The following is a 22,666-nucleotide window of genomic DNA, read 5'->3' on the forward strand; positions in this document are numbered from 1 at the left end:
GAAAGCTCACACGGGCTCACACGGGCATTGATAGGAGCCACCTGCATTGGCAGGACTTATCAAAGGCACGCTAGACAGTGGTCCTGCACCCGGGGGGGGGGGGGCAGGTACAGTTTGGGCGGCGAAACAGCATTCAAGGAGCCAGGAGCCAAGGAAGGAAGGTGCCATTTAGGCTACGAAATTCTGGGCTTATAACCATCATAGTAAGAAGGAGATTAATTGCCCGGAACACAGGGAAAAGCAAGAAAACCACCCTGGGAGAGGATAACAAGTGCGGCAAGGCCGGCTGGTGGACACAAGGCACAACAGAGGTAAGTGAAAGAGTTAGCATATTTACAAGTCAATTTTGAGCTGTGAAATTAATTACAGCAGCATCAGAGATAAGCATCAGAAATAAGTGTACTACAAATCTAATAGATGGCCCCGAAAAGAAATCAAAAATTGCGCATAGATGAAAGCCCAGGGAGGAGTGAGTTAATGGAGGGCTCAGCGTCATTGGAAGAGAGCCAGGAAAGCCAAGCCTCCGCCATAGACAACAGCAATGAGTGACGCAAGAAAAGAAAAGTAAAAAGGGCAATTAAAAACGTCCCGCAAGCCAAAAGGGATTGCACTTCAAAGCGGAAAGATAACACGGCAGTCTCCAAAACTATAAAGGACTTTGTAGGGAAACACTACAAATCTACAGAGCCGATAATAAATTTGGAATACGAGGAAGATGAGGAGGAGAATGGCATGGAGGTCAGAGAAAACACGGGGGTAGAGGAGGAGAATCAGATAAGGAAAGAAATGGGAGAATATCCCGAAGAAGAAATAGAGGAAGGAAGGGAGGACCCTATACTGATAAACCTCACCCTTTTGAGTCAAAATCTTCAAATAGCAGCACCTCGTCTTTCATCATCGCCAAAAATGTGTTCGCTGCAATCCTCAGAAAATGAAGGGCAAAAAGGAAATGAAAGTCAGAGCCTGAGCTTTGTCTGGGGAGGTGCACCATTTCAAGCTCTGCCGCATCTAAATGGCTAAAAAAAAAAAACGAGCAGGACGCTATAAGAACTGGAAGTCAAGCCAATTCAGAAAGGAATAACCCACAAGACTTGGTCCTCTCTGTAATGCCCTCTTCCTCGTTGATGGATCTAATATTGATGTTACAGAAGACATTACAAGGAATTCTAGAAGTAACACTGTCAAATAATGGAGTGTTGAAAGCTCAGAAACTGTTTTTAAAAAAGATTGAAGAGGAATTGGTGGGGATTAAGAGACAAATGTCAACTATGTTAAGGCCAGTAGTTACCCCCAGCCCATAGAAGAAAGCGTAGAGAATGAATCTGCAGAGGCAAACGTGGTAAAACTAGTAGCTTCCCCTCAGCACATAGAACAAAGTATAGTGAATGAATCTGTAGAGGCATTAGATAATGTATATATCTCCAGACGCCCAATGCTGATAAAAAGGCGTGGTGTGTATGTAGTGGCCCCCACTAGGAATAGGGTAGGCAAGAAGCCGGTCCCGAACATATCAACAAAGAGAAAAGGGAAAAAACTGGAGGGGGAGGCACAGTCAGGTCTAAATGCATTTGCTCCGACCTATGTACCGATTGGACCCTCGCAAACGGAGATTAAAATACCTAAGACCCCAATAGTATCGAGGAAAAGGCGGAGTAGTAAGGAGCTGAATGAGAAACCCCTAACAACCCACAAGTCGCCAAAGAGCTGACAGCTCACAACCTCGAGAACCAGCAGGAGGGGAAAGTAAAGGGATGGCCCCAGGGAGACCAAAGGGTAGTCAGTTAAAACATGAAACTCCCAAGAAAATTATTAGAGGTGGATAATAATAAATGGGTATACCTGGAACAGATACAGGCGGTGCAAAGGGGAAAGCTGGTTAGAAAAATTAACCCCCTAAATAGGGCGCAGATTCTGACCGCATTCGCCAAATGCAGCAGCCTGAGTGGGATCAGCACAAACGATCTGAGGCAGGTAGGCTTTGTTGAAAATAAAAAGGGTAAGGAAATAACAAAAGTGTCACTTCACTCGGACCTGGTAAAAATGGCAATTCTAAAAGCTACTAATGAGATAACCCAAGTGGGAATAAGGGTAATGCCAGAGAGGGAAGTAAAAGTCCTCTCAGGTAGTACTTTTTTAAATTGCCACGCAGGTCTAGGGAGGAGACAAGTGAAGTTATTAAGAGATAACGAAGAAGACTGTAGCCCCATGAATATAGTGATAAATAATAGAGGAAATGATGCCTCATGGGATCATTGGAGTCTAAGTAGAAGCTATGTGGGAGACCCCAATGAGAGATATACGGAGGAAGGGGCTGAAGAGGGTGGCTTAAGTGAGGTAGAATAGGATGGGGGGGTGCCGCAATGTCTAAGTCTCTTAACATGGAATGTAAATGGCCTAGGCAATGAGTTAAAGTGAGAATATATAAAGGAAGTAGTAAACAAAGTGGAAATTGCCTGCCTACAAGAGACTTGGACATGCGACGAAACCCCACTCATCGAGGGATATCTACAATTGAGCCGATCGGCCACGAGAAAAAGATTTGGCCGCCCATCGGGGGGTTTAATGACTCTAGTATCAACAAAAGTATTGAGAGAAGTAACATCATTAAAAATGAAATGTAAATAGTTACAGGCTTGTAGACTAGAAATATTGACCTTGGAAATGAAATAAAAAATGTTGACTGTGATAAATGTTTATATGCGGAGGGATAATGCAGCAGAATATGAGAGTGAGATGGGATATTTTAAAGAGGATGTCGACCTTTTATTAGAAAAATATGCATCAGATGTACTGATAATGATGGGGGATTTTAATCACAAGCTAAACACAAAGAAGGCCGATCTCTGGAATAGAGAATTGTTAGATGTACATGGAATAAACCACGCTAGCTTTCCAGTATGTGAGCCCTCGAAACAGGAGACAGAATTAGTAAACTTTCTAGAAGGTAGGGGTCTCCTATGCATATATGGCAGAATGAAGACAGATTGCCCAGCAGGGAAGACCTTTAAAATAGGTTTACAGAATTTTCCAATCGATTACATGTTTATGCAGCTTGGAATTTCCCTCTAGAACGGGAATTCAAGATGGACCAAAAAGAATTTAGGGGCATATTATCAAGGGGCTTTATCTCTGCTTTTTTTGGCTTTAAAAGCCAAGAAAGCGGAGCTAAAATTATCTCCCTATTACCAAGCTGTCGCTAACACCAGTTAGCAACAGCTAATAGGAGATAGTGACCATCTTGGGCCCCGCTTTGCATGTCAGTGATATTTATCACTAATGACATGCAAAGTGGGCGTGCCAAGATGTTAGCAACTGGAAACAGTCACTAACATCACTATCTCCTATTACCAACTTTTGGAGATATTCGCGCTAAGCGCGAATATCTCCAAAAGCTAACACCTACCCAGGAGCAGTTCTTAGCCATGTTATCAAATGGGAGGTGGATAACATGGCTAAGAGCATTTGCTCGATAATGCATGAATATCGCTGACTTTTCAGCGATATTCATGCATTGCGGCCGTTTTTTAACGCATTTGCGATAAACCTTGCTAATAGCAAGGTTTATCTGCGATAAAAATCGCCGATTTGCGGCGATAATTTTTGTCTTAGTGACCATAATCCACTGCACTTAATGATATTTGGGGGGAGAAAGATGCCTAGAGACAAAGTGATCCCACAGGATGTCGAGTACCCTAAACGTGTAACGACACGACTCACTGAGGAATACCAGGAAAAACTGAAGGCTCTGCAAATTAAAGTTGAATCAGAAGATTTAGAGAGAAGAAACTTGGAATGGTTTATAGAGAAGATAGCCCAAGTAGTTCTGTGTCTAAGAATAGAATTAAAAAAGGATAAAAAGCATAGCACAAAACCCCCGGTCAGTCGAGTAAAATGGTTCTCTGTCGAGTGCCAATCAAAAAAAAGGGAGATACGGGCAGCACAAAGAAGGCAAAAAAAGAATTTCACCCAAGAGAGAAATAAATGTATAAACAAGCTGAAAGCAGAATTTAACAAAATGGTAAATTATGCAAAAAGGTCATATAAAGAGAAATGCTGGTCAAACCTGTTAGAAGCAATTGAAGATAAAAATCTAAGACAATTCTGGAAAATGGTAAAGGCAGCATCTGGTTCAACAGACGGAGAAATGAAATGTGTCTTCAGTGAGGCAGCATGGGAGGAGTACATAAGGGAATTGTATGGGGCACGAATCCCTCGAGGACAGGTAGAACCCCGAAAGTGGCAGGAAATATCTGAAGATCTTAAATCAGAGTTTAACGAAAAGCAAGTAGAGCATATAATAGGAGAACTGAAGCTAACTCGTGCGGCAGGCCCAGACAACCTTCCCGCAATAATATTAAAGTCAGAGGTAAAGTGGTGGGCAAGATTCTTCGCCCGGATGTTCCATATAATACTATCAGAAGGCATAATGCCACCAAATTGGAAGGGCGCAGTAATCAGGCCAATCCATAAGAAAGGGAGTATGGATGCACCACAAAACTACAGACTGATTAATCTCCTAGATATAGGAGAGAAGGTATTTTAAAAAATCGTATTAAACCGACTTAACGCATGGGTTAAGGAGTTTCAAATCGTACCCATAGAACAGGGAGGATTTAGGGAGGGCACTCCACGATAGACCAGGGCTTCGCATTGTGGGCAATGGCAAAGAAGTCAACGGAACAAAACGGCAAGTTATGCTGTTGTTTCGTTGACTTCCGAGCAGCTTTCTATTCAGTAGATCGGGACTGCCTATGGGAAACATTAATGAAGGAAAAAATTCCCAAAGACCTGCTGACAATAATAAAAGAACTACACCAAGGAAACTGGGCCCAAGTAATCAGGGATACTGTGGGGTCATTGACACAAAAAATACCCATTGCAAACGGCTTGAGACAGGGTTGTGTTCTGGCCCCACAGTTATTCTCCATATTCCTGTCAGACCTACCTGCCTACTTAGAGGTTGAGGGTAGCGCAAGTCCCAGAATGGACGGAAAAAAGGTGCCCTGTCTACTTTATGCAGACGATTTGGTAATAGTAGACCAGACCGAGATATGCCTCCAAAGAAAGTTGAACTCATTTAATGTATACTGTCCTAGCAAATTTTTAATAGTAAATCTAGACAAAACAAAGATGTTTTGCTTTGGTAAAAAGGCAAGTAAGTTTAATTGGTATTTAGGTGATCTTAAACTGGAAACGGTCAAAGAATACCGTTACCTAGGGATATGGTTCGATAAGACACTAAACTGGCGTACACATCTGGAAGCCCAAAAAGCAAAAGCTCATACTTCAATCTGTGGACTAAAATTTTTTAATCGGGATTATGGGGATCTGTCACACCGTCCACTATTAAAAGCTTTTAACGCAATGATACCCCCACAAGTCCTTTATGGAGCAGAAATCCTTTATTTGAGCGGTAAGGGAGTCTGGGACTTGGTGGAAGGGAAATGCCTGAAAAGCCTCTTATCTATCCCACAATCATCCATGGCCCAAGCTATAAGAACAGAAATAGGAACAAAGTCTTGGGAGGTACAAGTATGAACTGCGGTAATCAGACTCTGAAAACGATTGGAAGGTATAGAAGGTCAAAAAGTTGCACAATGGTGTAGGAAAGAAATTCAAAATAGTGACCTAAAATGGGCAAAAGCTTGTAGGGAAAGAATGGTGCAGGTCTGTGAAAGGCTAAAGGTGGAGGTGAGCCAGGAAACGCAACAAATCGTCTGTACTAAGAGTGAGCTGAAATTTAATGGGAAGGAAGTATCCAGAAAGACTGATATGGGCTATCTGGCAAAGAAAAAATCAGTAGAATTTATGATGAACTCATGGTCAAATGAAAACTGGTTTCCCTACTTAGATATCCTACCAAATCACTGTTATAGGCAGGAGATATTAAGATTGCGGATTGGGATCAATCCATGGTTGATAAATAAAGATCTTAAATCAAAAATGTTAGATCATAAAGGGTGCTGCAGGTGTAACCTGGGCACCAAAGGAGACCTTGTGCATATCCTCCTTGACTGCCTAACATTATTAGAACAGCGGAAACTGTGGCTGCGCCCAATATTTTTAAAATACGATATAAGAACAAGGGCACAGACGGCCAACCTCCTAACAGAAATGCCCACTATCAAGATTGCTATTGCCCTAGGAAAATATATAAAGGCGGTCCAGAGCCTTCTAAGAAGCCAGGAGTAATTTTTAGGATTTTATGAATTTTAAACCAATGAATTTTATACCTGATCTAAAGAAAAGGAAAAGTGGTTTAATGTGATAATAAGTTTTATTATAAGTGCCATTTTATTGGGGTTGGTTTGTAATGTATAAGGGTGTGTAAGAGTTTTGACCTATAATGGAATATTTTGTACATGTTTTATCACCTTTTATGAGAATATTTTAAACTTGTGGTATTGCCTCTTGCTCTTGTTTAAAGATTACGATCATAATAAACATATCCTTGACTCTGACACACACCCACTCACAGACTCATGAAGCCCTCACAGACCCACTCAGTAATCATGCACCCACTCACCGGTCTACTTAAACACTAATGCACCGACTTAAAGACCACATTAGACACTCACACAACTGCTGACAGAGTCATTGCCACATGCACAGAGTGCAACATGAATTTATTAAATGCTAAAGATGCTGTAGTGCATTGAATGTGTCCATTTGGTTTAGGAATCCATGACTTCCCCCAAAAAGATTTTAATAGATAATTAACTAGTGTCTGAAAAAATGGGTGGCCCTTAGAAGAGCCTCTGTGCTTACTGCTTGTTGTTATTACCTCACACAAAACAGGATGCAGTCTTTCAAGTTGTTAAGGAATATCCTGTTGCCTTCCTCAGATAAATGTATTTCATCACTGCTATATATATGCTTCATGTCAAAGCACAATCTGTTGTTGTAGATGGAGCCCATGTCATGGTCTCTAAAGAATGCAGAAACAGTTTTATTAACAGGTTTCCTTGGTTTTTGTATCTGTGGACAGGATTTGTCTGACCATTTCCATTTCTGTCTTTGGAAAATGTTAGAGTACACCAAGGTAGGGTGAGGGAAAAGTGCCATGAATTGCCAAAGGTATTCTTCATTGAGATATCTAGTCATACACCGTTAAGTGTGCCTAGGTCATTGCCACCGCAGTGCACAATTAGGAGGCCTGGTTGTTGGCAATGCACAATCCTTTCAATTAATGGAAGCAATTGATGCCACTTTAACCCTCTGTAGCCAATCCAAGCAAGGTTCACATTAGGTAACCCCAAATCTCTCTGTCAATGCCACCTTTCTAGCACACTCTCTAGCCCAAAACATAAAGATATGATCCACAATCCACATTCTAATGATTTTGAAGGTAAAGAGCAGTAGCACACGGGAGAAGGCTGGAGCTGAATGAGGCAGTTTTTAAAATGAAAGACAGGTAAATAAAGGTCAGGACCTGGCTTAAAAAATGACATATTTCATTGGATTGTGTAAATAAACTGGTAGTTAAAAAAAAGGTATTGATTTAAAAGGTAAAGTAGGTATGTCTGTGATTGGCTCTGAATATATTTTAAAAAGTTATGCTATTATCGATAGCTAAGATTTTTAAACACTCAACTGCACCTGCTGCAGTTGCACTTGCTGCTAGTATCCTGCTGATAGAAAGAGCTGTGAATTTATGACCTATTGGAACAGCAGAGTATTGCAAAGGAGGTTCCTATGGCAAATGAGGTGGAACAGTGTGGGGGAACTGTACTTTCAAACTTCAAAAGAGAGTAATTTACCAATATTACATCTTCTAATATAGTGATTTCCAAAATCACAATCATCACTGAGTATCAAATATATATTAAAAAAATGCTAGTAGTACATTGGTAAATGCAGTTACGGACTCCCATATAGATTTGCGACTATATCACAAAATCTCATTGTGGGCTGTGCTGAGCACTGCAGCAGAGTCACAACTCCAGTCAACAGACACTAGCATATTGGACTTTTTTAGAGGACACTAAGAAAGGGTGACAAATAAGTGACCAACCAGAAATGGAATAACAAAAGAAAAAATAAATGGAACGTTATAATTTGCTAAATACATGAGTATCACTGGAAAAAAGTGGGAAAGATTCCCATTACTGGTTCCTTTCTATTGATAGTGGAATTAATAATTTTCTCTCATAAGACATTTCAAGTTAAACTGTGTTAAAATTTGGAGAACAACAAAGGGATTTTGCAGGTATGTTAATATAGTTATGTTGAGTTGTAAGTGTGTGTTAAATGTAATAGAGTTTAAATATTAGTTAGCCATCTTGTAACATACCTAAACATGTACTGAAATAATTGATTATATATATAAAGTGAAGTGCTAATCGAAATAGTCACCTATTTGAAGTATAACTGAAAAAATGCATCTAAACTGTCTGCTATATAGGCATTTCGACAATGAAGCAGACACTAAGAAATATAATTATATAGTGAGTCATATAGTTGGAATTAGGTGATTGAAAACTTTATTAGCTGTAGATAGTGGTCAAGTGAATGTTTTTGCCTCCTACATATAGGTTGATTAGCTTGTTCTGTAATTGGTGTATTTAATGTATTCGTAAGCCTATACTTCTGTTCTGTCACTGTACTCAGAGCCTGGTAATTAAATAGTACTAGATGCAGTCTACGTCTGATTGGCCAATCCAGAGAAGTAGACCTTTAAATATGGGTGAGGAGTGCTACTCCAGAACCTGTGTTTTCAGTTTAGACTGCTAAGTTGAATTGAGATTTACATTGTGTTGGAAAGTGTTAAGGTTATCTTTTATAATATTTTGATATTTGCTAAGGTAACTTGTATGTACCTAATAGGGGAGGAAGGTATGTGTTTAAAATGGCCAGTTATACATTCAGGGACTTCTTAAGAAGTGCTGTGCTCTGCATGAACCTCAATTTTTGTGATGTTCCTGTGGTGCACTAGCCTATGCCATATCCACAGGGCCACAGAAAACTACCCTGCATGACTTTTCATGGTCTTCTAGATATGGAATGAGCCATGCAGTGCAAGTCACTGTGCTGCCTCATACTGGGATGTGAAGGCATGCTATTGGTGTTATGGTGGGTGTTCCCGCATATCACCCATGGCATTTGACATATTCCCAGATTTAAAAGAATATGTAAACATGGAAATGTGTCAAAATCTTATACTTCCCCAGGGAGGTGCAACAAGAAGAAATATTCTTATGTCTCCTCATTTTGTCCTTATTGTATGTGTGCTGCATATTGCAATTGCAGCACATATAGAAAGAGGGAAAGCCTTCATGGATTCTTTTTGTGCAGGAAGGTGTCCCTTGTAAATAAGCCTCTCAGTTTCCAAGCCTTTCTGCAAGTAACAAACCTGATTACATAGCATAGAAGCACTCACACACTCAGTCAGACAGAGACAGAGGCACTTAGAAAATCACCCAAACATCAATTGTGTATCCAGCACCAACAGAGAAAGTTGCATACACAGTTACATACCCCAACACTCAGTAACACAGCCAGTAAGCTATCCATGCAGCCACCTGCATACACATTTACCTACTCATAGAGTTACTAAGAGAAACACTCATTTAATGATACAATTACTTAGACATACAAAGACACCCACAAAGAGAGGATGAAACACTAACCTAGATATTTACTTAAGTACTGACACAATCAACTCAACTATCTGGAGAAGTAGCCCTTTAAACATGTCTCAAGCCTGCATATGCAGAGCCTGTGTATGCAGTTTTACCGCCAAGTCGACTTGGAATTTAAAACCCCTTGCCATGTCTTAAACTCCCCATTCTATAACATATATATAAGGTAAGAGATATAGATTGAGAGTAAGTAGAACTCTTATGCTTAATATGTGTGGAATGAAATGAAATATTGACAGATAGTGACATTGACATTGAATTTTGTAGGTAGTTAGTTGCTTGACGTATGGAACGTAAAATATATACTATGTTTTGTTTTCAAGTATCTCCTTCTTTTCCAGAAGAAGACTTTAAGATGACAAAAAAGGAACAGAGGAGAAAAGCACAAATGAAACAGTACTACCTGCAAATGACTATGAACAAAAAACAAGATGGAGCACAGAAAACAAGAGATGCTCATAAATAAAATAAAGAGTTTCTTAAAACAGTGTTAAGAAAAATAAAAAATGTGGAAAGTTATGTGAACAAGAAGGAAGCTTTACCAAGAACTCAGAAATGAAAAGCAGTAACTCATTTTTAAAGTGGAAAAAGTTCTACGAAAAGAACTCAGTTCACAGCAAGACAGAAAAAATGCAAAGACATAAGAAGAAGAATGTTTAGAAGTAGAGTAGGACAACATTTGCAAAGAAATATACAGCAGTATAATGTATGAATAGCACCTTACAAGCAGGAAGAAAACATGAAAAGTGTACTTTATAAAGTTTCTGCCTGGAAGCATAAACTATTTATCTTAACAGTGAAGAGAAGGAGAATGAGAGGAGATTTCTACAGGAAAGACTCCCCAAGATATTGTACAGCTTCAGCTTGAAAATGTTTTCCCAAAGAGAGATGGAATCCTATGAGTGCTGTGATCAGTTGAGCTCGGTCAGTTTGTCCTCAAAGTCAAGGGGAATTGTTTGGGTAAGTCTAGGCCTAGCAAGTACACAACATAGAGTGTTAAAGTCTTTCCCTGAAAGTCAGTACCTGTCAGAATTTGACCCGGAAGGTACAGACATTTTCAAATCAAATATGTTACACACATACTATCCAAAAAAGAGTGAAAATTTAAAAGACATGTGCCTTTATAAAATACTTCAACACTACAGATACAAAAGGACTGTAATAGAAAACATGGAAGATGGGAACTATGCCCTAGTTGGATATGACAGGTGTTTGGTGAGACATGCAAAAGGAAATCTAATTAACCACAGAAAACTTAGCTGCCAAGCTCTAGACATAAGAGATGCTGAATTGGAATTACTTGGAGACTATGAATGCCACAAATATTCTTTGAATGCTGAAAAATATATCATTCAGTGTTCTGTCTTCGAAAGTTATTTGCAAATGTTAAATGATGAGATTGACAGGAGGAAATGATCCCGGCCGAGATAGCTAAGGGGAGCTCACAAAGCAACTGAGGTTCTGGACCACTGAGTCAAGATCCTCTTCGACAACCCATTATTGAAAACAAAGCAGCAATAGCCATGATTGAGGTGCAAACTGCAAAGGAACAAGCAAAACAGGGAAGTGTTGATTTCGAACATTTAGTTAGACAACTGAACAACAAGCAGAAACAGATTTATGTGGAGGTAAAAGAGAAAATAGAGCACAGATTCCTCCACAAGAAAAAAGAATGCATATGTTCATCAATTAAGCCAATTAAGCCAATACTGTTATACATCAGTGGTCAAACTAGCACTGGTAAAGATGTTTATTTAAAGTTCCCACAACTTGCTGTAATAAATGATCCACTCTTGTGATTTTGGCACCCTATGATGACCCTCACATCACCATTTTAATTGACTTTAGTGTGTTCTTTAATGTAGGATGGTCTTGCATTTGCCTGCTTCTATTCTGTTCTGTAATCTTGCTGTCTTTCAGTGGGAGCTGTTACGGAGTGGAACAGTCTTGCCAAGAGCATAGCGTGTGGGATGTGTATTTGAAGGTGTGCAGTTGTGCAGGAATGTGTATTGTATTGTGCATTGGTGAGATCTATGAGTTCTTACTATTGCTTTGACCATTCTGTTTTCTGTATGGCAGTGCTGACTATTGCCATTAACATGCTCTCATGTCATATTGCTTTTCAATTCCATCGTGCTTTGGGCTTTCTGTGTGCTTGGCTTAACGAACTCCATTTTCATGACTGAAGCCATTTTCTGTGCCTGCACGAAGCTGCAGAGCTGAAGAGGGCATGTTTTGCTTTCCTCCTGTTTTTCACACTTTTCTGACTGGAGAAAAATGGTTCTTATCAGAGGAATGTACATGGTCCGTCTCCAAGCCATAGCAAAGGCCTGATCAACCGATGCCGTGGCCTTGGAGCAGACTGGTACAGGCTCTCATGAGAACGAGGGGGGGAGGCTTGCTAGAAGCTTCGTTATGTTTTGATTTGTATTAAAAGGGGAGCCTCCACTGGTCTGGTGGAAGTTTGCGAATTTGGATTCCGAGTGAGGGCAGACTTGTCTATCTCGGATTGCACCTTGATTGCTGAGCTCTGATCCCCGGATGTGTGAAGACTTCCCCCAGCCAGAAGTGGGCAGTGTATGCATCAGGTGATGTATTGAGTTTTGTTGTTGTTGCCATTGTGATGTGAGCCAGTGGCTGTGATCGTTTGAGGTGTTTTCTTTGCGGTGTGGGAGGTGCACATCCAGAATGATCCTCTACACTGAATATAGCTTTCTGATCTCTTGCAGGACGTCCAGTGTATCTTACCTTATATCAGTTATTGCTTGTTATTAATCAGTATAATTATTGATTCATGCCTTTAGATTATAAGTTTGCTACATATATTTGAATCTAATGCATTTGGTATCTGAGACAGCCTTTGTTTAGAGAGTATTATGTAATAAACCACAAGCCTTATTCTAAAAGTGATAGTTTTTGCATTTTGTTAAATAAAACTCCATTTCAAATGGCTGTGTTTGTTTTGTTTTGAAGTCTTGCTGTGCCAGGGGTGGTAAGACATGCTCAAAAGTGTATATTATTTAAAGGTATATTTGCCTCCCAGGTGGGAGTGCAGTGATTGGGTGTGGCCTATTGGTGGGAATGTAAAAAATAAAAGGGAATGTCCCGGCAATCCAAGGGACAGGGTGCCAAATAAACAAGTAAATATAAAATATCCCTTGGGATCAAAACTCAAAAATACATTTCATTCGTACATCCATACATTCACCTCTCATTTAAATAGTGCTACTCTGTTGTTTCAGTGCATGTGTGGTACTTAATTCCCAAAAATCCTATCTTAGAACTTATAAAGGCGCCTGAACAGTACAATGTTACAATCTGTACATTTATTGATATCAAAATTTCATTAAAAACCATTAAAAATGTCACAATAACGTCAGTACATAAACAATACCATTACAAAATTATAAAAAAATATAAAATGAAAACCGGAAAGAGACACCAAATTCCGTGATTTTTGTCAATAATCATCGGTATATCAATTCAAGGGAATCACATAATGTCCACAATCCAATCAATCAATTCTGGGACTTGGTTCCTTGAATTTGACTTATGTAACAAATGCGTCGACGCGTTTCGGTGTATAATTTCATAAAAACACCTTTTTCAAGACCACACTTTTTTTTATCTCTTTCGTGCTTGCAATAATATTCGGTAAGATTATCTAAACAAAACAAAACAATACATTTATAAATCAGAATACCAACACTTTACATCTACAATCTTTTTTATATAAAAAACTGTTCAGGCTCTCTAATGTCGATAACGTGCTCAAACTATACTCAACATTGTCATAATATTACATTACATCCTATCTAGGTCCCTGATTCCGTTTATTGTTAACATGGTTAAACACACTTAAGAAGAGATATTGCTTCACCAATCTTCAAAAAAATGCATTTTAAAAAAAAAAAACAATAACATACTTCTTTTTTTCATAACTCTAAAGACATTAGGTGGTGTGTATAGACTTCCTATCCAAACCCCAAAGTCACCCCCAATCCATGGTTCTATTGCTCATCCCATATCTTCGATGTCATGCTTCATCATGCATTCAAACATTCTCCATGCCACATACCTAATGCTACAGGACTCTGTATATGTCCGGTGTTGCTGTTGGTTAAGATTTTATGGCAAATGAGGTGGAACAGTGTGGGGGAACTGTACTTTCAAACTTCAAAAGAAAGTAATTTACCAATATTACATCTTCTAATATAGTGATTTCCAAAATCACAATCATCACTGAGTATCAAATATATATTAAAAAAATGCTAGTAGTACATTGGTAAATGCAGTTACGGACTCCCATATGGATTTGCGACTATATCACAAAACCTCATGGTGGGCTGTACTGAGCACTGCAGCAGAGTCACAACTCCAGTAAACAGACACTAGCATATTGGACTTTTTTAGAGGACACTAAGAAAGGGTGACAAATAAGTGACCAACCAGAAATGGAATAACAAAAGAAAAAATAAATGGAACGTTATGATTTGCTAAATACATGAGTATCACTGGAAAAAAGTGGGAAAGATTCCCATTACTGGTTCCTTTCTATTGATAGTGGAACTAATCATTTTCTCTCATAAGACATTTCAAGTTAAACTGTGTTAAAATTTGGAGAACAACAAAGGGATTTTGCAGGTATGTTGAGTTGTAAGTGTGTGCTAAATGTAATAGAGTTTAAATATTAGTTAGCCATCTTGTAACATGTCCTAAACATGTACTGAAATAATTGATTATATATATAAAGTGAAGTGCTAATCGAAGTAGTCACCTATTTGAAGTATAACTGAAAAAATGCATCTAAACTGTCTGCTATATAGGCATTTCGACAATGAAGCAGACACTAAGAAATATAGTTATATAGTGAGTCATATAGTTGGAATTAGGTGATTGAAAACTTTATTAGCTGTAGATAGTGGTCAAGTGAATGTTTTTGCCTCCTACATATAGGTTGATTAGCTTGTTCTGTAATTGGTGTATTTAATGTATTCGTAAGCCTATACTTCTGTTCTGTCACTGTACTCAGAGCCTGGTAATTAAATAGTACTAAATGCAGTCTAAGTCTGATTGGCCAATCCAGAGAAGTAGACCTTTAAATATGGGTGAGGAGTGCTACTCCAGAACCTGTGTTTTCAGTTTAGACTACTAAGTTGAATTGAGATTTACATTGTGTTGGAAAGTGTTAAGGTTTTCTTTTATAATATTTTGATATTTGCTAAGGTAACTTGTATGTACCTAATAGGGGAGGAAGGTATGTGTTTAAAATGGTCAGTTATACATTCAGAGACTTCTTAAGAAGCGCTGTGCTCTGCATGAACCTCAATTTTTGTGATGTTCCTGTGGTGCACTAGCCTATGCCATATCCACAGGGCCACGGAAAACTACCCTGCATGACTTTTCATGGTCTTCTAGATATGGAATGAGCCATGCAGTGCAAGTCACTGTGCTGCCTCATACTGGGATGTGAAGGCATGCCATTGGTGGTATGGTGGGTGTTCCCGCACATCACCCATGGCATTTGACATATTCCCAGATTTAAAAGAATATGTAAACCTGGAAATGTGTCAAAATCTTATACTTCCCCAGGGAGGTGCAACAAGAAGAAATATTCTTATGTCTCCTCATTTTGTCCTCATTGTATGTGTGCTGCATATTGCAATTGCAGCACATATAGAAAGAGGGAAAGCCTTCATGGATTCTTTTTGTGCAGGAAGGTGTCCCTTGTAAATATGCCTCTCAGTTTCCAAGCCTTTCTGCAAGTAACATACCTGAATACATAGCATAGAAGCACTCACACACTCAGTCAGACAGAGACAGAGGCACTTAGAGAATCACCCAAACATCAATTGTGTATCCAGCACCAACAGAGAAAGTTGCATACACAGTTACATACCCCAACACTCAGTAACACAGCCAGTAAGCTATCCATACAGCCACCTGCATACACATTTACCTACTCATAGAGTTACTAAGAGAAACACTCATGTAATGATACAATTACTTAGACATACAAAGACACCCACAAAGAGAGGATGAAACACTAACCTAGATATTTACTTAAGTACTGACACAATCAAGTCAACTATCTGGAGAAGTAGCCCTTTAAACATGTCTCAAGCCTGCATATGCAGAGCCTGTGTATGCAGTTTTACTGCCAAGTCGACTTGGAATTTAAAACCCCTTGCCAAGTCTTAAACTCTATAACATATAAACCACCTGTAAAGAAGGCCGTAGATAGGTGATAGGCAAGTTGGTATGAGCTTAAAAGGCAAGACATACACTTTGAGGTTTTAGTCAGTTTCATGTGCACTTAGCACCCCCAAATGCCCAGTTATACATCAAGTCTGCCACCCATACTGTAACTCAGACATCTAAGTAGAAAACAATAGAGACACTCACACACCCAGTCAGACAGTGACAATTACTTAGACATTCACTCACACACTGACATACCCCTTAAGTATCCAACAGTATCAGATCTACTTACACACACATTTACATACCTCAGTACTTGCTACAACAGTCTGTACGCTATCTATATAGCCACTTGCATACAGTTCTACAGAGGCATATAATTACTAAGAGGGCCACTCATATACCAATATAGTTAGTTAGACATCTAGTCACACACCCACACAGAGACTGATACATATGTGCTTAAGTACTGACACAAGCAAGTCACCCATCCAGGGAAGTAGCCCTTTAAAATGCCTCAGACCTGTTATTGCAGAGTATGAGTGTGCAATTTTACTGCCAGGTTGAATTGGTATTTAAAACCCCTTTGCCAAACCTTAAACTCCAGTTTTTCTACATATAAGTGACCCCTAAGGCAGGCCGTAGGCAGGCCACAGGACAGAATGATGTATGTTTAGAAGGTAAGAGATATAGATTGAGAGTAAGTAGAACTCTTATGCTTAATATGTGTGGAATGAAATGAAATATTGACATATAGTGACATTGACATTGAATTATGTAGGTAGTAAGTTTCTTGACGTATGGAACGTAAAATATATACTATGTTTTGTTTTCAAGTATCTCCTTCTTTTCCAGAAGAAGACTTTAAGATGACAAAAAAGGAACAGAGGAGAAAAGCACAAATGAAACAGTACTACCTGCAAATGACTATGAACAAAAAACAAGATGATTCAGAAAAGGGGGTGGTGATGAACAGAGTGTCTGAATTAAGCAGACCACTCTTACCCAGTCCAAAGATCAGGGCTTGATCCATCACCGTTATTTAGCTCACTGCCCCATCCCAGCTCAGAACCTGGCTATATGCAAATTAGTCTGTCCCTGGCCCAGTGCATCATGGGAACAGGGCAGACCAAACTACCAAGCCAATTCTTCACCAGAAAGGATACAAGCTACCGGGGACCGGTTTCTGGCACTTCAGCCTCGTCGGCCCGGCTTGCTTGAATCCTGATGGAGCAGTGAGCAAGGGACTCATGTCTGAGTATACCCTGCCACACCTATAGTGGCCAAAAACGATTCAGAAAAGGGGGTGGTGATGAACAGAGTGTCTGAATTAAGCAGACCACTCTTACCTAGTCCAAAGATCAGGGCTTGATCCATCACCGTTATTTAGCTCACTGCCCCATCCCAGCTCAGAACCTGGCTATATGCAAATTAGTCTGTCCCTGGCCCAGTGCATCATGGGAACAGGGCAGACCAAACTACCAAGCCAATTCTTCACCAGAAAGGATACAAGCTACCGGGGACCGGTTTCTGGCATTTCAGCCTCGTCGGCCCGGCTTGCTTGAATCCTGATGGAGCAGTGAGCAAGGGACTCATGTCTGAGTATACCCTGCCACACCTATAGTGGCCAAAAACGATTCAGAAAAGGGGGTGGTGATGAACAGAGTGTCTGAATTAAGCAGACCACTCTTACCCAGTCCAAAGATCAGGGCTTGATCCATCACCGTTATTTAGCTCACTGCCCCATCCCAGCTCAGAACCTGGCTATATGCAAATTAGTCTGTCCCTGGCCCAGTGCATCATGGGAACAGGGCAGACCAAACTACCAAGCCAATTCTTCACCAGAAAGGATACAAGCTACCGGGGACCGGTTTCTGGCATTTCAGCCTCGTCGGCCCGGCTTGCTTGAATCCTGATGGAGCAGTGAGCAAGGGACTCATGTCTGAGTATACCCTGCCACACCTATAGTGGCCAAAAACGATTCAGAAAAGGGGGTGGTGATGAACAGAGTGTCTGAATTAAGCAGACCACTCTTACCCAGTCCAAAGATCAGGGCTTGATCCATCACCGTTATTTAGCTCACTGCCCCATCCCAGCTCAGAACCTGGCTATATGCAAATTAGTCTGTCCCTGGCCCAGTGCATCATGGGAACAGGGCAGACCAAACTACCAAGCCAATTCTTCACCAGAAAGGATACAAGCTACCGGGGACCGGTTTCTGGCATTTCAGCCTCGTCGGCCCGGCTTGCTTGAATCCTGATGGAGCAGTGAGCAAGGGACTCATGTCTGAGTATACCCTGCCACACCTATAGTGGCCAAAAACGATTCAGAAAAGGGGGTGGTGATGAACAGAGTGTCTGAATTAAGCAGACCACTCTTACCCAGTCCAAAGATCAGGGCTTGATCCATCACAGTTCTGAAACTGGGATGGTGCAATGAGCTAAAAAACGGTGTTGGATCTAGCCCTGATCTCTTGACTGGGTGAGAGTACTCTGCTTAATTCAGAGACTCTGTCCATCACCACCTCTTGTTGTAAATAATTTTGTCCACCCTAAGCGTGGAAGGGTATACTCAGATGTGAGTTCCTTGCTCATTGCACCATCAGGATTCAAGCAAGCCGGGCCGAAGACGGCTGTAATGCCAGAAACCGGTCCCCGGAAGCTTGTTTCCTTCCCAGTGTAAGAATTGGCTTTTGTAGTCTGGTCTGCCCTGTTCCCATGATGCACTGGGCCAGGGACAGACTAATTTGCATACAGCCAGGTTCTGAAACTGGGATGGTGCAATGAGCTAAAAAACGGTGTTGGATCTAGCCCTGATCTCTTGACTGGGTGAGAGTACTCTGCTTAATTCAGAGACTCTGTCCATCACCACCTCTTGTTGTAAATAATTTTGTCCACCCTAAGCGTGGAAGGGTATACTCAGATGTGAGTCCCTTGCTCATTGCACCATCAGGATTCAAGCAAGCCGGGCCGAAGACGGCTGTAATGCCAGAAACCGGTCCCCGGAAGCTTGTTTCCTTCCCAGTGTAAGAATTGGCTTTTGTTGTCTGGTCTGCCCTGTTCCCATGATGCACTGGGCCAGGGACAGACTAATTTGCATACAGCCAGGTTCTGAAACTGGGATGGTGCAATGAGCTAAAAAACGGTGTTGGATCTAGCCCTGATCTCTTGACTGGGTGAGAGTACTCTGCTTAATTCAGAGACTCTGTCCATCACCACCTCCTGTTGTAAATAATTTTGTCCACCCTAAGCGTGGAAGGGTATACTCAGATGTGAGTCCCTTGCTCATTGCACCATCAGGATTCAAGCAAGCCGGGCCGAAGACGGCTGTAATGCCAGAAACCGGTCCCCGGAAGCTTGTTTCCTTCCCAGTGTAAGAATTGGCTTTTGTAGTCTGGTCTGCCCTGTTCCCATGATGCACTGGGCCAGGGACAGACTAATTTGCATACAGCCAGGTTCTGAAACTGGGATGGTGCAATGAGCTAAAAACGGTGTTGGATCTAGCCCTGATCTCTTGACTGGGTGAGAGTACTCTGCTTAATTCAGAGACTCTGTCCATCACCACCTCTTGTTGTAAATAATTTTGTCCACCCTAAGCGTGGAAGGGTATACTCAGATGTGAGTCCCTTGCTCATTGCACCATCAGGATTCAAGCAAGCCGGGCCGAAGACGGCTGTAATGCCAGAAACCGGTCCCCGGAAGCTTGTTTCCTTCCCAGTGTAAGAATTGGCTTTTGTAGTCTGGTCTGCCCTGTTCCCATGATGCACTGGGCCAGGGACAGACTAATTTGCATACAGCCAGGTTCTGAAACTGGGATGGTGCAATGAGCTAAAAAACGGTGTTGGATCTAGCCCTGATCTCTTGACTGGGTGAGAGTACTCTGCTTAATTCAGAGACTCTGTCCATCACCACCTCTTGTTGTAAACAAAAAACAAGATGGAGCACAGAAAACAAGAGATGCTCATAAAATAAATAAAGAGTTTCTTAAAACAGGGTTAAGAAAAATAAAACATGTGGAAAGTTATGTGAACAAGAAGGAAGCTTTACCAAGGACTCAGAAATGAAAAGCAGTGACTCATTTTTAAAGTAGAAAAAGTTCTACGAAAAGAACTCAGTTCATAGCAAGACAGAAAAAATGCAAAGACATAAGAAGAAGAATGTTTAGAAGTAGAGTAGGACAACATTTGCAAATAAATATTCAGCAGTATAATGTATGAATAGCACCTTACAAGCAGGAAGAAAACATGAAAAGTGTACTTTATAAAGCTTTTGCCTGGAAGCATAAACTATTTATCTTAACAGTGCAGAGAAGGAGAATGAGAGGAGATTTCTACAGGAAAGACTCCCCAAGAAATTGTACAGCTTCAGCTTGAAAATGTTTTCCCAAAGAGAGATGGAATCCTATGAGTGCTGTGATCAGTTGAGCTCGGTCAGTTTGTCCTCAAAGTCAAGGGGAATTGTTTGGGTAAGTCTAGGCCTAGCAAGTACACAACATAGAGTGTTAAAGTCTTTCCCTGAAAGTCAGTACCTGTCAGAATTTGACCCGGAAGGTACAGACATTTTCAAATCAAATATGTTACACACATACTATCCAAAAAAGAGTGAAAATTTAGAAGACATGTGCCTTTATAAAATACTTCAACACTACAGATACAAAAGGACTGTAATAGAAAACATGGAAGAAGGGAACTATGCCCTAGTTGGATATGACAGGTGTTTGGTGAGACATGCAAAAGGAAATCTAAATAACCACAGAAAACTTAGCTACCAAGCTCTAGACATAAGGGATGCTGAATAGGAATTACTTGGAGACTATGAATGCCACAAACATTCTTTGAATGCTGAAAAATACATAATTCAGTGTTCTGTCTTCGAAAGTTATTTGCAAATGTTAAATGATGAGATTGACAGAAGGAAATGATCCCGGCCGAGATAGCTAAGGGGAGCTCACAAAGCAACTAAGGTTCTGGACCACTGAGTCAAGATCCTCTTCGACAACCCATTATTGAAAACAAAGCAGCAATAGCCATGATTGAGGTGCAAACTGCAAAGGAACAAGCAAAACAGGGAAGTGTTGATTTCGAACATTTAGTTAGACAACTGAACAACAAGCAGAAACAGATTTATGTGGAGGTAAAAGAGAAAATAGAGCACAGATTCCTCCACAAGAAAAAAGAATGCATATGTTCATCAATTAAGCCAATACTGTTATACATCAGTGGTCAAACTAGCACTGGTAAAGATGTTTATTTAAAGTTCCCACAACTTTCTGTAATAAATGAGCCACTCTTGTGATTTTGGCACCCTATGATGACCCTCACCATCACCATTTTAATTGACTTTAGTGTGTTCTTTAATGTAGGATGGTCTTGCATTTGCCTGCTTCTATTCTGTTCTGTAATCTTGCTGTCTTTCAGTGGGAGCTGTTACGGAGTGGAACAGTCTTGCCAAGAGCATAGCGTGTTGGATGTGTATTTGAAGGTGTGCAGTTGTGCAGGAATGTGTATTGTATTGTGTATTGGTGAGATCTATGAGTTCTTACTATTGCTTTGACCATTCTGTTTTCTGTATGGCAGTGCTGACTATTGCCTTTGACATGCTCTCATGTCATATTGCTTTTCAATTCCATCGTGCTTTGGGCTTTCTGTGTGCTTGGCCTAACAAACTCCATTTTCATGACTGAAGCCATTTTCTGTGCCTGCACGAAGCTGCAGAGCTGAAGAGGGCATATTTTGCTTTCCTCCTGTTTTTCACACTTTTCTGACTGGAGAAAACTGGTTCTTATCAGAGGAATGTACATGGTCCGTCTCCAAGCCATAGCAAAGGCCTGATCAACCGATGCCGTGGCCTTGGAGCAGACTGGTACAGGCTCTCATGAGAACGAGGGGGGGGAGACTTGCCAGAAGCTTCGTTATGTTTTGATTTGTATTAAATGGGGAGCCTCCACTGGTCTGGTGGAAGTTTGGGAGTTTGGATTCCGAGTGAGGGCAGACTTGTCTATCTCGGATTGAACCTTGATTGCTGAGCTCTGATCCCCGGCTGTGTGAAGACTTCCCCAGCCAGAAGTGGGCAGTGTATGCATCAGGTGATGTATTGAGTTTTGTTGTTGTTGCCATTGTGATGTGAGCCAGTGGCTGTGATCGTTTGAGGTGTTTTCTTTGTGGTGTGGAGGTGCACATCCAGAATGATCCTCTACTCTGAATATATCTTTCTGATCTCTTGCAGTACGTCCAGTGTATCTTACCTTATATCAGTTATTGCTTGTTTATTAATCAGTATAATTATTGATTCATGCCTTTAGATTATAAGTTTGCTACATATATTTGAATCTAATGCATTTGGTATCTGAGACAGCCTTTGTTTAGAGAGTATTATGTAATAAACCACAAGCCTTATTCTAAAAGTGATAGTTTTTGCATTTTGTTAAATAAAACTCCATTTCAAATGGCTGTGTTTGTTTTGTTTTGAAGTCTTGCTGTGCCAGGGGTGGTAAGACATGCTCAAAAGTGTATATTATTCAAAGGTATACTTGCCTCCCAGGTGGGAGTGCAGTGATTGGGTGTGGCCTATTGGTGGGAATGTAAAAAATAAAAGGGAATACCCAGGCAATCCAAGGGACAGGGTGCCAAATAAACAAGTAAATATAAAATATCCCTTGGAATCAAAACTCAAAAATACATTTCATTCGTACATCCATACATTCACCTCTCATTTGAATAGTGCTACTCTGTTGTTTCAGTGCATGTGTGGTACTTAATTCCCAATAATCCTATCTTAGAACTTATAAAGGCGCTTGAACAGTACAATGTTACAATCTGTACATTT

This window comes from Lissotriton helveticus, chromosome 2_1, assembly GCF_964261635.1.
Source record: "Lissotriton helveticus chromosome 2_1, aLisHel1.1, whole genome shotgun sequence".
Lineage (NCBI taxonomy): Eukaryota > Metazoa > Chordata > Amphibia > Caudata > Salamandridae > Lissotriton > Lissotriton helveticus.